Raw genomic sequence first — 14,748 nt, 5'->3', positions numbered from 1 at the left:
TAACCATATGGGGTACAGGGTGTCACACGAGCAAACCAACAACTCCATTGTCCCATTTCTAGTTTCTAATAATCAGCTGAGTCAGGTTCTGGAGCAGCCATGCAATAGGAGTCGGGTTTGCCTGCAATAGCAGGGACTGGACCTGATGACTCCAGGCGTCCCTTCCAGTCCTAAATTCCTAATGGCCAATTTGAGCACGCAAAAAATGGGAAGGGACATCTTGTGTGTCAGTCATGCTCTTCTGCTAGGTTGAGATTTTCCTATCGGAAGCTCCATGGAAATTCTGACTTAAAACATGGAAAGACTAATGTCACCTCCCACTTTTCTAAATTGCTGTCTCAGACATTCTACAAATAAAAAATAAGTTTTATAAACTGGTCCTACTGAAATATTTACACCAAAGACAAACATTTCTGCTGAACCAGCCAAAATCCATGCGCTCCCGTTTGTAATGATTTTACTTACACAAGTTGCTATGGAGAGAGGACATGAACTTTCAACTTCAATTTTATTTTCATTTCCTGATGTCTAATACAGAAAACCAAACACTCAACTCTTCTGAAGATACTGCATAAATTATACCCTTTTATATACAGAGCTATGACTTGTTTTAGACCCAGCAAATATATTAACACTACATCAGTTTAAATAACTTGTTTCTTTAAGACCTAAACTGTCCTTTAGTTGTCAGTTGTTTACACGTATCCTAGCTGACCTCTCCAGTGTGAGCTGGCTCCTCAAGTGACATGAACATTTGACACGTTCTGCTCAGAGTTTCAGGCCTCAGTATCTTTTCCCTACTATGAGGTCACTTTTTTGAACATCTCTTTCATGGGGTCAAGGGTCAGGAAAGGATGCTGCTGTGGCAGAGGCACAGGCAGGGGAAGAGCATTCACACTCCTTATGTAAACCATTTTGGGTAATAGTCTCAACGTAAAAAGTACAGACTTTTGCATATCTGTAATTACAGGCACAAGAGCGACTTTGCAGGCTCAAATTGGTCCAAATACAGCTGAACACCTAATTGTATTCATAAATGACCAGTTTGCACATGCTGTTGTAGTAAAAGCACATACCAAAGAGATGGATATAGACCATGGGCCTCTCATTCTGAATGTTGTCCCATTAGCTCTCTGTACCTCATTTTATGCATCTATATTACAGAAGAGCTCTGTGCACCTTGCAAGGTTGTCTCTTTCACCAATAGAAGTTGGTCCAATAAAAGATATTACCTCACCCACCTTGTCTCAGGTACCCACCTGACTGGTGTATGGAGAGTCAGAATTCCCTAATGATCCAAGCCCTGAAGTTAATGGGAATTTTAACCAAGGGCTCGTCCACATGAACACTTAGTTTGCAGCAAACTGGGGTGTAACTCTACCCCACACCAGCCTGCCTCGCCCTACCTGTCCATTAGTGCTGCTGACTCTAATGCTGCGCACTGTAAGTTCTCTAGTGCGCTTTGAAACTGGAATAATTAAAGTGCACTAGGGACCAGTCACTGTGCAGCAGCGGGGCCACATGGCCATTTAGTGTGCAGCAGGTAGATTTACACCCCCTCTTGCTGCAAACTAGATGTCTGTGTAGACAATAACAACTAACTGATCTAGGGTTTGGCCCTGATGTTCCTAAAGGTCTTTAAGATTCTTGAATGGAAGTTGCTCCATAAGTGCAAATATCAAATGTGGCCAGAGGGCCATCGTCCATGATGTGTGGTATTGTCTGTCTTTGGCCAGAGTCACATGTAGGAGCCTCTCATTGGCCCCAGGCGTGAAGGCTGGCTGCACGTTGACACTGGCCTGTTCGAAATCAGAAGACCCCCATGAACGTCATGGCAAATCAAAGCCAGGTCCATGCGTGGTTAAGTGAGTTATAAGAGACTGGTTTCTGACAGCTGCAGACCACTCTTCAAGCCACATCGACGGTGCAGAGAAATCAGGGCAGGGCAAGTGGGCTCCCAATGGGTCCATCAACAACAAGTGTGACTTGGGTGGTCAAAGAGGTCTGTGTAAAGTGGTAGGCTCGGGTTTGCTTTGAAATTCTCAACCAGCCTGGTTCTGACATCGGCGTAGTCCATCATCAGTTTAAACACAACACAGTCAAAACTGGATCTTCCTTCCCAGGGCTGCTTCGCTGTCACTGTTAATATCACCAGCCTCCTTGTCCCTAGCTCATAGGCTGGGAGTCCGCTTCAGTTCTTCCCAATCTCTTGTCCACACCTGTCGAGGTTCTTTCCCCACTCTGAACTCTAGGGTACATATGTGGGGACCTGCATGAGAACCTCTAAGGTTAATTACCAGCTTAAATCTGGTTTTGCTGCCGCCACCCAAATTATTTGTGTCATTTGGGAAACTCTACTTCCCTGCCCCCTGCCCCAGAATATCTCCCTCCCAAGTACTATAACCTTTCCCTGGGTAGCCTTGAGAGACTTCTCCACCAAGTTCCTGGTGAACACCAATCCAAACCCTTGGATCTTAAAACAAGGAGAAATTAACCATTCCCCCTCCTTTCCCCCCACCAATTCCTGGTGAGTCCAGATCCAACCCCCTTGGATCTTAAAACAAGGAAAAATCAATCAGGTTCTTAAAAAGAAGGCTTTTAATTAAAGAAAGGTAAAAGTCATCTCTGTAAAATCAGGATGGAAAATAACTTTACAGGGTAATCAGATTCATAGAGCCCAGGGGAACCCCCTCTAGCCTTAGATACAAAGTTACAGCAAACAGAGGTAAATCCTTTAGCAAAAGGAACATTTACAAGTTGAGGAAACCAAGATAAAACTAACACGCCTTGCCTGGCTGTTACTTACAAGTTTGAAATATGAGAGACTGGTTCAGAAAGATTTGGAGAGCCTGGAGTGATGTCTGGTCCCTCTTAGTCCCAAGAGCGAACAACCCCCCAAAACAAAGAGCCCAAACAAAAGCCTTCCCCCCACCAAGATTTGAAAATATCTTGTCCCCTTATTGGTCCTTTGGGTCAGGTGTCAGCCAGGTTACCTGAGCTTGTTAATTCTTTACAGGTAAAAGGATTTTGGTGTCTCTGGCCAGGAAGGATGTTATAGTATTGTACACAGGAGGGCTGTTACCCTTCCCTTTATAGTTATGACAACACCCCATTCAGACTTTTTCCAAATCTTCTTTCTCCATAATATCTCCCAGCTCAGCTCTCTGCTTCCTGTGCAGCCGGCTGAAACTCTTCTGTATTGACTGCTGTCACCTCCTGCTCTCCAGCCTTCTCAAACCCCTGTCGCTCCACTTCAGGAAATACAAACCCAAGGGTAGCTCCCCACAGCTGCCCATGTGGCTCTTACCCTGGCCAGGCTGGGGCTCCCCAGCTGGAGCCGGGTCCAGGTAAGAACTGCGTGTGGTGCAGCAGCTTTGGGAAGTAGGGTTGCCAACTGTCTAATCACACAAACCCAAAGACCCTTGCCCCGCACCCTGCCCCTTCCCCGCCCCTTCTCTGAGGCCACGCCCCTGCCCCGCCCCTTCTCTGAGCCCTCACCCCCGCTCACTCCATCCCCCCTCCCTGCACCACTCACTGACGCTCGCTCCCACCTTCACTCACTTTCACCAGGCTGGGGCAGGGGGGTTGGGTTCAGGAGGGGATGAGGGGTCAGGCTCTGGGTAGGAGTTTGGATGCAGGAGGGGGTTCAGGGTGCAGGCTTTGGGAGGGAATTTGGGTGCAGGACGGGATGAGGCATCGGGTTCTGGGAAGGAGTTTGGGTGCAGGAGGGGGTTCAGGGTGCAGGCTTTGGGAGGGAATTTGGGTCCGGGATGCAGGCTTTAGGCTGGGGCAGGGGATTGGGATGCAGGAGCAGGTCAGGGAGTCAGAACTTTCCTTGGGTGGCTCCCGAAAGCAACCAGAACAATCCTCTGGCAGCAACTCCTAAGCCAGGGAGCTAGAGGGTCTCTGTGATGCCGTCCACAGGCACCACTCCTGCAGTTCTCACTGGGCACAGTTCCCAGCCAATGGGAGCTGCAGAGTCAGTGCTCGGGGTAGGGGTAGGGGTAGTGAACGGAGACCCCCTGACTCCCTCCAGGGGCTGCAGGGATGGTGCTGGCCACTTCCAGGAGCAGCGCAGAGCCAAGGCAGGTAAGGCATCCAGCCTGAGCCCTGCTGCGCCACTGGACTTTTAGCCCCAAATCTCCCAGTTTGGCTGAAGTAGCCTCCAGGAGATAGAGCGTGATTCTGGGAGACTCCCGGCAAAAGCAGGAGGGTTGGCAACCCTATGCCATGGACCCTCCTGCCCTGCGTGGGGTGTGCAGGGCAGGGACATGGGCCGGGGCTGCTCTTGGCCCCCGCACCCCGGGCAGGTGGAGGGTCCAGGGTGTGGCTCCCTACAGCCGCCTGAGCTCCCCGGCTGGGTTCCGGCTGCTGCCACCTGAGGTTGGGGTGGGGCCTTTGGGGGGAAGAGGAGGGGCAGGGGTGAGGCGGGGCCCCTGCCAAAATGTGGACAGGGCAGGCCCGTCCACTTTCAAACATGGGAGAGCCCTGCCCCCCCCCCATTCTGGCACCCCTGCAACCCACTGCGGCTAAGATCATCTCCTTGCCTGTCACTCTGACCCCATCGTCCCCTTTCAGTCACTGTGCATAGACCTGTCATGCCCCTCAGGAAACACACACACACTTTAGGGCTGTCACACATTTCCATGCGACCAGCAACACATCATGCTTTTTTTTTCAAACACAAGAGCTTCCCTTGCACAACATAGTGAAGTCTGGGGAGAGGTGCATCAACCTACCAGCCAAGCTCTAATTCCAGCTGTTTGCCTGACTTTTCATAATATTTCTGTGCGCTGCACAACCCTTACTAACCAATCCCTCTAGCCCTACCTTAATGGAGACAATCATCATGCATCCATTTCACAGCTAAGGTAACAGCTGTTGGACAAGGCCACTGTAGGCAAACTGGGTACAGAACCCTCGTCTCTAATATGCCAGAGCTGAGTCACAGCTGCTTTACCAGAATGCCTTGGGAGCAACAGGGCCAAACTAGCTCCTGCTCTAACTCACACTAAAACAGAGTGGCTCTTAGTCCAACTTGAGCATCTAGGCTCTATGCGGGGGATTACGAGTCTGCTGCTATCTCCACACTCCTATGCTGGTGGCAGCAGTTCCTGTGTTTACGCTGAGCAAGCCTATGGTCAGTCTTTGTAAGTGACCCAAATAGTGTAATTGCTGCTGCTGACTATATTGTCTTTACCCACTGGAGCATTCCCTGCCCAAAGAGCAGGAGCAGGACCCAGGACTCCTGACCAGAGTTCGTCAAAACATTTGCAATGGGACAAATTTTGTCAGAAAATGCAGCTTTGTCAAAATCGATCTATTTCGCAGGAACATGTCAATTTTGACATTTTTTATGGCAACTGTCAAATGGTTTGTTTCACCTTTATTGTTTTGGTTTGCTAAAATTGAAGTGTTTTGTTGTGACTTCATTGGCTCTATTTTGTTTGGCCATTTCTATATTACTTTAATATAATGTAATATAATATGTTAATACAATATTAACATTCATAAAATATTATATTTAATAGTTGGTATTATACTGTTTTGATATTCTGGAAACATATTTTTACTTTGTAAAAACAATATGACATTATCAAAATAAAATGTTTAGATGTTTCCAAATTGATTTTTTCAGAATTTCAGTTCTGCTCAAATTTCATTCTGATTCAGCATGAAAACAGTTTTTGAAACGTCAGAATTTCCCATTAAGTAGAATTCTGTTTTCTGTCCCGCCTGAGCCTGACACACGACATTCCAAAGAGACGTCTCACCCCGTGAGTGGGTGGTGTGGCCCCGGCTAGGGACTGAGCCTCACAGCTCATAGAACAGCAGCACTTCCTCACCAGGGACTCTTACAGTCGACATGCCAGATGTCTGTGCTGCTGGTCTTAAGACTGTGGATTCAGACCTGCCTCCTAGCCATGTGTGAGGAAAAGATATGTAATTATTGTGAGGGCTCTGGCATAATTTTTGAAATGATTGTATATTGCAGATATTTAGAGGTGTCCATGGATATTGTGTTAATGTTTTTTAAGTCTGTATTTTGGTTAAAGGGAGCTTTAAGTTAAGGGTAATACTATGATTTGTTGGAGGAGGTTGATCACACTGATGTTCTCTGTGTGAGCAGGGGGCCGGGGTGTGTATGTGTGTGTGTGAGCGGATCCTACCTATGCAAGCTCCAGATAGGTAAGAACTTGATTTTCTAATTAGACAGCAGCCTCACCCGCCAAAGCATCACAGTAGTGTTTCTGGAAACTGGCAGCCTGTGACATACCACGGCACAATCCAGACTGATCAGTTGATGAGTAGCTGTGTCACTGCTTCCCTGTAACCTGGGGTACCCTTTACAATGCCTTGCTGTTCATAAACAGCCCCCAGCATGTAAATCACTCCCAGCCACGTCTGTGTGTGCTGCAGCCAGCCAGCCACACCTTGGCTCTTACTAGTCTTAACAATTACCACAAGGTGAGCTCAACATACTCCCAGTCCCAGATTTCCCCCCAGAAATGTTTGTCCTGTCCCGCCCTGCGCTGCCCTGCCCTGCCCTCTCCTAGACAGTACAAATACATTGACTCTGTTGTTCCTTTAATGGAATAATATGCACACAACTTATTACCGCAAATGTAGTGGTCCACAGACTTCATCTTGAGCACACTGGATTAGATAAAACAATAAAAAATGTATTAACTACAAAGAGATTTTAAGTGAGAACAAGTAATGAGGCATAACAGAAAAATACAGATAAAATGCTTGATAATGCCTAATTTATCAAACTATATTAGATTCAAGCAAAGTTTCTCACTCATGCTCCAGAAGATTACTTGCCAAACTCTCAGGTCAGGACCCTCCCCCAGAGTCCAGCACTTGCTTCCTTTGTGTTTTCTGGTGCAGTGAATGCAATTGGGGTGTGTGTGTGTGTGTGTGCCTTGGGGTGTTTGTCCCTCCTTTTTATAGTTTGAGTTCCCCCCTGGAAAAACATTGCCAGCTGAGAACCAGAAGCCAAGGAGAGCCTATGAGGAAGGATAGTCTCTGCTGGTTTTTTCACCTGTTTGAACTTCCTTTGTCTTCCTTTCCTGCATGATGACTCTTTTACTGTTTAAATGCAAATTAAGCTGAGCACATGTTCCTTTGTTTGCCAACTTCTGTGTGGCTAGGGCTGTGGGGTTTGGAACATGTGTTAATAACACCATACAGGGGAATGTTATAACTTCACATACAGTGTTGCCACACATTTTACCAGGACAATATTGCTCAGCAAATGATCAGTTTTCCAATGATACCTTACAAGGCATTTGTACAAAGATTATAACAGTGGTGTGTAGGGTGTGACTACAGGGGTGTATTCTGTCACACTGCTGTGGGGTGTTGCTAATGCACTACAGAACCTTCCACATGGAGGGCACCAGCCTGAGTCCAGCCCAGCTCAGCTGGAATTAAACACTGACCCCATCTAATGGGTGTTTGGTGGGCTCTGAGTGAGACACGTTTGGTGGGTCTCACCTCAGCTCCCATGTCACAGACGGCTCACCATGCTTTGCACTAATAGGCTAACTCAGCAGTGAGGCCAAAAATGGCTGGGGCCATGGGACGCCTAGAGGAAACCCCCCAGATCAGAACTGATGCTGAGCCATGATGGTAGCGCAGTGTATGGCGCAAGCACACCCTGTAGGGTATAGGCTCCATTCGCTTGGGCTGCACGAGCACTAAAGCCATACAATATTTGTAAAGCCAGACTTTACGGTTATATGCAAATTAATTGTACATATGCAAATTAGATAATTAGATTAGTTACATAAACCGTCATACACAAAGCTGCAGAAAATTTGGCACATCAAGCTTCTTGTTTTCACTTTTAAGGCTCTTTTCACCTGTCTCCTATTTAGCCAGTCTATAAACTCACGACACCCCCATGGATTCCAGCAAGGGTTAGAATCCCTCACCCTCAGGGTGCTGGAGAAGGAAGCACACTATTGCTGCTCTCCTGGTTGGCTGGAGAGCCAGTGCTGGCAGACTCTCTCTCCCCAGCACCTGTGTGTTCCTGAGTGATTATAGGGGTACATTTTGTAAATTGAGACTACACAGTTTACAGCCCCTCCCCCAAACACAGGTAAACCAGATTAGAGATTTCAAATGATGCTTGAACTAAGACCTCATTTGCGAGAAGGTCACTGTTTTCAAGACAGTCTGGTGGTTTATTTAGAACTGCGGAGCTTGTAATGCTTCTTTAAAAATGAAGTATGTGGGTGTTCATCTGGATTTGACATGCACGGTCTTCCTTTGGTAGGATAAATAATATGATTATATTCCAATGATTAAATTTGTTGATTAATATAGTTACCAACTTGCCTTTTAACAGAATCCATGTAATATTGAAATAATGCAAAAGATTGTTTTTACTAGGCCTCCTGGGTCTGATTATATAAGATCAGTTGATTTCTATAAACAGAAATAGGCAGAAAGATTATACATGCATGAGAGAGAAGAAATGCCACTCGCTATAAACTGCGGCCAGCAATATCAGAGGCTGCCTTCTTCCCCAGGGGAAATATCTTATCCTGCTCCAAAGAAGTAGTTGAAACCACAATTTTTGATGAGAAATAATTTGATGAGAATAATCATAAGCTTTTTATTCCTCAATCACTTCTTCTGGGGCACACAGATAAAATACATTCGTAGCCAGAGGAAACAGAACACTTTTTGAAGTCTAAAAACCACACATTTAGGAGAAATGAGGCTTTTTTTTTAAAGAGGGAAAAAAATACTGAAATTAATGGCAGATTTGCACAACCTAGGGTACAGCACAGCAAAAGCACTGCTCTAAAGGCTGATGGGGTGTCCCTTAAGGGAGGATGGCATTTGAACACAGACACCCATTTAGGTGAAGCTCCAGGAGTAGGTCTCAAAACTAACCAGGGCCTACATTAATCCGGGCTTTAAAACAAGTTGAATTATCTTAAAATCACTCAATCATTAATTTTAATCTAATTACAAATGTAAGATCAGTGCCACGTACATTACTTGTATTAAAGGCTGACAGGTAATGGGGAGGCATCATCCTGAGGACATGTTCCAAGTGGGGTACCACAGGGATCTGCCCTTGGTCCAGTGCTATTCTGTAACTTCAACAATGATGTGGAAGAAAATACAGAATCACTGCTGGTAAAGTTTGCAGAGGGCACACAAAAATTGGTGCAGGGGCAAATAGTGATGAGGACAGGTCTGTTATACAGAGACGTCTTGATTGCTTGGTAAACTGGATTCTTTAAAACAACATGTTTTAAAACAGCCAAATGCAAGATCTATAATTAGGGAGGGAATGTAGGTCATACTTACAGAATGGGGGACTTCATCCTGGAAAGCAGTGACTTTGTGAGTGATGCTGTGGCAAAGAGGGCTAATGCAACTCTTGGAGGTCTGCACAGGTAAAATTGAGTAGGAGTCGGGAGATGTCTGTCCCAAAAACTTTATTTGAGGTAGGTGGAAAATGCAATTTTCCTTGTTTAGCTTCAGTCTGAACTGGCTGATTAGGCTTAGAATTTTGTGGTGTTTTTTTCCATCTATGACTCATATACCAAAATATTGCCCAAAACTATGCCCATTTGTGTCTGTTAACAGTTCTGCCATCTTTCTTTGGAAAATGTCAGGTGCACTGGTAATCCCAAAAGGTAACTTTCAAGAGCAAAATCTCCCAAAGGGTGTGATAAATGAAGTCAGTTTAGCACTTTTTTGGCTAAGCAATTTTCCAGATTCCACACACGGTATCCAGCTTGGAGAATACTGTAGCTCCTTTCACTTTGGGGAAGAAGCCATCCAATGTTGGGAGAATATATTTTTCTCACACAACTGCTTCTTTAAGTCATTTAAAATCCACACTGTTTTGTATTTTTTTTCAAAGATTTTTCTCAATAATGCCAATCTGCTCTTCTTTAACTCAGTTTCCACTTTATGAAGTAATGGGATAGGAATCCGGTGAGGTGTATGTACACTGTATGGTTCAGCATTGTTATTTATACCAGAGCTCCTTTCAAAAGTCCAATATCGCCAAATATTCCGTTGCATTTTTCCACTTTTCTCACTAGGCCCATCATGGCTGCCATGCATGGCAGAGAAAGCTGTTGGTCTGTGATCCTATGATCCTTTGAATGCAAAGCTTTGTCTTTGCAAGTTCTTTCTGTGGAGAACTGGCCCATGTAGTTCAGAATATCTCCAGGGCAATTCATGACTGTGTCAGGTGATTTCTACTTTGAGAGGGGTTCAAAGTGACTGTAAATCTTTTCTGAGATGTCCACTTCTGAGTCAACTTTAAAGTCAATCTTTCCATGAATATTCAGTTTCATTCTCTAGGCAGGCTTTGTGTCATCATACATGATAGATCCAAGGGATGTTGATTGTCTGTAATATTAGTTAACTCCCTGACTGCTTTGGTGCAAACTGATCCAAAATCTGCGTATTTTGTGCACTTATTACTTTGCACCTTTGGTGAAACATCTGTTGGACTAGGAATTTTTCCATGTCTTGTGCATTTGGGCTGTAAGGCTTTGGTGTTTAGCCTGAGAATTTTCTCTCCTTGCCTCAGTGTTCTTATGGTAATGACTTGTAGCGCTCATGTCACATCTGTTAACAGCTTCTAAAGCTAGTTACTTGTTTTTCAAGTTTGGGAAGTTGCTCTTGGTTTCGCTGTCTCACCATCTTCAAGTAGCAAAGCAGTACACAGAATACATCTATCTTTATTTATAGCTGCTGAGAAAGGTTTTTATCTGTTAACCCGTTACCAGCACAATTTAGAGCTTTCTCCCCCCGACTGTGGGTGCAATGGCCCTCTACAGCTTAATGGGACCTTTTCCCAGTAAAAGAACCTTTATCACACAGTAAATATTCTTAAATATGTACATGTATTTATTAGCAATCAACAATCAGCAGAATGCACATGCTAAGTGTTTAATGCTCACCTCTCCCAATAAAACAGATTGTGTCTCCCAATGGTCAGTCAGGATCTGATCTCCAGGGCTCCAGCTTCTACACAGTCTAGTTGAGCAGGGGTTAAAAATCGTAGGAGCTTTGGTTTTGAGCTGTATCCCAGAGTTCAATTCCAATGAGCTTCTTTTCTGACCCTCATGATATAGTTAAAATGAGAGTTCTTCTTATCAATACCGTAACAAGTTATTTTACTCAAAGCATGTCTATGCAAAAACCATTAACCAATCATTTTCTCCGTACAATGCTCTAGGCGGCGAGCTCTTGCTGGGCAGCGCAGCTGCAGAGCAGTGGCCTGACCCGGTGCTCTGTGCTGTGCAGTGGCGTGGCTGGCTCCAGCCGGGCGGCATGGCTGCCTGTCCTGGTGCTCTGGGCGGCACAGCTGTAGCGCCCCCAGCCACCAGTGCTCCATGCAAATAGTGATGAGGACAGGTCTGTTATACAGAGACGTCTTGATTGCTTGGTAAGCTGGATTCTTTAAAACAACATATGTTTTAAATCCATGCATGTGTGGCCAACTCAAGTGTGACCATGTACAATTGGTCAGGTGAGGGCAGGGTGAGGTAGCCTCCATAGGAGCTCCGGTGTCAGTCATAGAATCATAGAAGATTAGGGTTGGAAGAGACCCCAGGAGGTCATCTAGTCCAATCCTCTGCTCAAAGCTGGACCAACACCAACTAAATCATCCCAGCCAGGGCTTTGTCAAGCATGACCTTAAAAACCTCAAAGGATGGCGGTTCCACCACCTCCCTAGGTAACCCATTCCAGTGCTTCACCACCCTCCCAGTGAAATAGTTTTTCCTAATATCCAACCTAAACCTCCCTCGCTGCAACTTGAGACCATTGCTTCTTGTCCTGCCAACTACCACCACTGAGAACAGCCTAACTCCATTCTCTTTGGAACCTGCCTTCAGGTAGTTGAAGGCTGCTATCAAATCCCCCCTCACTCTTCTTTTCTGCAGAGTAAATAACCCCAGTTCCCTCAGCCTCTCCTCATAAGTCATGTGCTTCAGCCCCTTGATCATTTTTGTTTCACAGTCACTGCACTCTTCACAGGCCTGCTGGTGGCATCTACTCAAAGAGTCACCGATTATGGAATTTTTATTTTTCCTTGTTTTTTTTTTTTTAATGTTTCAAAAATATCTGTGGTGCCTGACTCCAAGAGGGGGTTCACAGCCCAAGCAGAGACGGGCAACCTCTGTCTGTCATGGACTTAGGTTCCTAACTCCCTGAGAGGGGTGGGCCTTAAATGCATCTTAGCTGTCCAACACTGCACATGATCATGGACCTGGCAGTGTAAAACTGGAATAACTTCACTGAAGTCAATGGGGATATGCTGGTGTAAAAGCAGTGTCAGACTCAGACGCTAGTGTTATCTCTGATGCTCTCTATGGGCTAGGAGTAGCCTATAGGGCCAGCGCAGTCACTGAGAGGAACTACTCAGCAATAATCAGCATTTCCTCGTGATTACTTAGTTACCAAGAAGTTCTTATTTTTTAAACTACATTGCATAGTAATTACTAACACCATGTAAAACGAGCACCACATTTTTACTAGCTATTACGGAGAATTACTTAAAATGAATAACTTTTTCTTGAAAACTTTGAAATTATTTACAAGTAGCCGGCATGTGGACTGTTCACACGCACTGGTGCCTTGCTATCCCCATGGGGGGGCAGGGCTAGTAGGGGCCGAGGGGTACAGCTACGCTGCATTTTAAAACCTCACAGCCGCGAGTCTCAGAGCCCAGATCTACAGCCCCCTCCCCACGGCGTCAGAGCCTGAGCTCCAGCCCAAGCATCTACACGTCTGTGTTTAGTGCTGGAGCTTAAGCCCCGTGAGCCTGAGGCTGAGACATGCTGGCCACGAGGTTTAAAACACAGTGTAGATGTACGCTAGGGGACTGGCCTACAGTGCTTCTGTGGCAGAGCAGCAAACAGAGCCCAGGCTTTCTGAGGCCTAGTCCAGTGCCTTATACACAAGACCCTCCTTCCTAGCCAAGACACACAAACACACTGACATACAGTTGGTCCCCCCAAGAGGAGGGGATTCATATAGGGCAAACTCCATAGGGATGTTGTGGAAGCTCCTCCCAGGGTGCACATCGGGGCTGGGAGTGAGGCTGAGGGTATCAGTCACTGTAGGATTGTCTATGGTCACCTTATGGAGATCTGTGTGGTATTCTCAGTAGAAGTTAGGAAATTCGCTGCTGCAAACACTACTAATGCTTTCTGTGTCCCCTTGAAGCTGCACCACAACAGACAAGGGATCCCACAGATGTAGAGATGGGCCTAGTGGCAGTATGAAAGGGGGCAGCTCCTACTCCTGTGGGCGTTTCGTTCCCTAGAGCTACTCAGGATGTGTGGGGTGGGGCATCTCACTCTCTGGCTTTGGTATATGAGCATTGTGTTGGACTTCCAGGCTATTGTTTTAAGAATGTGTGTGTTTGTGTGGGTGTGGCTGTGGGGGAGGTGGTTCCCTGGTTCTGCTGGCCATCTAGAGGGGTCTGTATTAAAGCATGTGACTGGTGTCAGTTTTCAGCTAGCCTAGAGTAAGGTGGGGTGAGCTGTGCCTCTGTTTTAGGGAGCAGCCTGCCTTTTTCTCTCTGTTTGGAGTTCTTGAGTGCTATTGTTCTTAACTCTAAGAAATAAAGTTGTGTTACATTGCAACCTTCCAGCAAGCGCAATGATGTTTTTTCTCATTTCTCTGTGTGTGGGGGGACTGTGAACATAACACTGGCCTCTGCCCAAACTTATTGGAGATAGAGGACAATTTCCTGGACAACTGGTGGGGGTCTCAGAGAGGCCAGCCTTACTGCCTCCTCCATGCCCATGGATTGGCATGAGAGAACCCCTATGTGGTACTCCCACAAAAATGCAGACACAGAATAGAAGTTTTCCTTCCAAAACTTCCTCACCCCCAACACAGACCCAACACCTAGGTGCTAGAGCTGACCCTTGGGTGCATTTCCCATCCTCTGGGCCCTTCCCAGGTGTACTGCTGGCCCAACCCATTATGATATATATCTTCCCAATAGGGGAACACTAGGATAATGTTCTTGTATATAAGGCAATATCTACAAATGTAGTGAACTCTACTTTCAGGAGACGCTGTCAGGATCAAACTGTTTCCTCAGGAAAAATCAACTCAGGTTCCTCCAAGCCAGGACTCACCTATGCCTCCAGTGGTAATAGGGTGGTGTCAGCAGCCTCAACCCCCTCAGCTCTAGCCCTGTGGGCTCTTACGTGTAGTCAGTTCCCCATTTTGTAGTTGTGCCTTTGATTTTTCCTTCCTAAGTGAAGTATTTTATAGTTTTCTATATTGAATTTCATCTTGTTGAATTTAGACCAATTTTCCAATTTGTAAACATTGTTTTGTAACAATCCTCCAACAATCCAGTCCTCCACAGTGCTTGCAACCCCTCCTAGCTTGGTGCCATATGAAAATTTTATAAGCATACTCTCCACTCCATTATCCAAATTAATAATAAAAATATTGAATAGCATCAGGCCCAGGACTGACCTCTGCACACCCCCACTCCAGTTTGACAGTGAACCATTGATAACTACCCTTTGAGTACAGTTTTTAACCAGTTGTGCACCAACCTTATAGTAATTTTATCTTGACTGCATTTCCTTAGTTTGTTTATGAGACTGTAACCTGGGACTGTGCAAAAAGCCTTACAAAAATCAAGGCGGCCAAGTATAGCAGGGTGGACCCTGCTCCTGCCCTGAGGGGTTTAAAAACAGCCTGGCAGGGCTTGAGAGCTGC

The sequence above is a fragment of the Mauremys reevesii genome, linkage group 15, assembly GCF_016161935.1.
Source record: "Mauremys reevesii isolate NIE-2019 linkage group 15, ASM1616193v1, whole genome shotgun sequence".
Taxonomy (NCBI): Eukaryota; Metazoa; Chordata; order Testudines; family Geoemydidae; genus Mauremys; species Mauremys reevesii.
The sequence above is the reverse complement of the archived record's forward strand: the minus strand, read 5'-3'. Positions refer to the sequence as shown.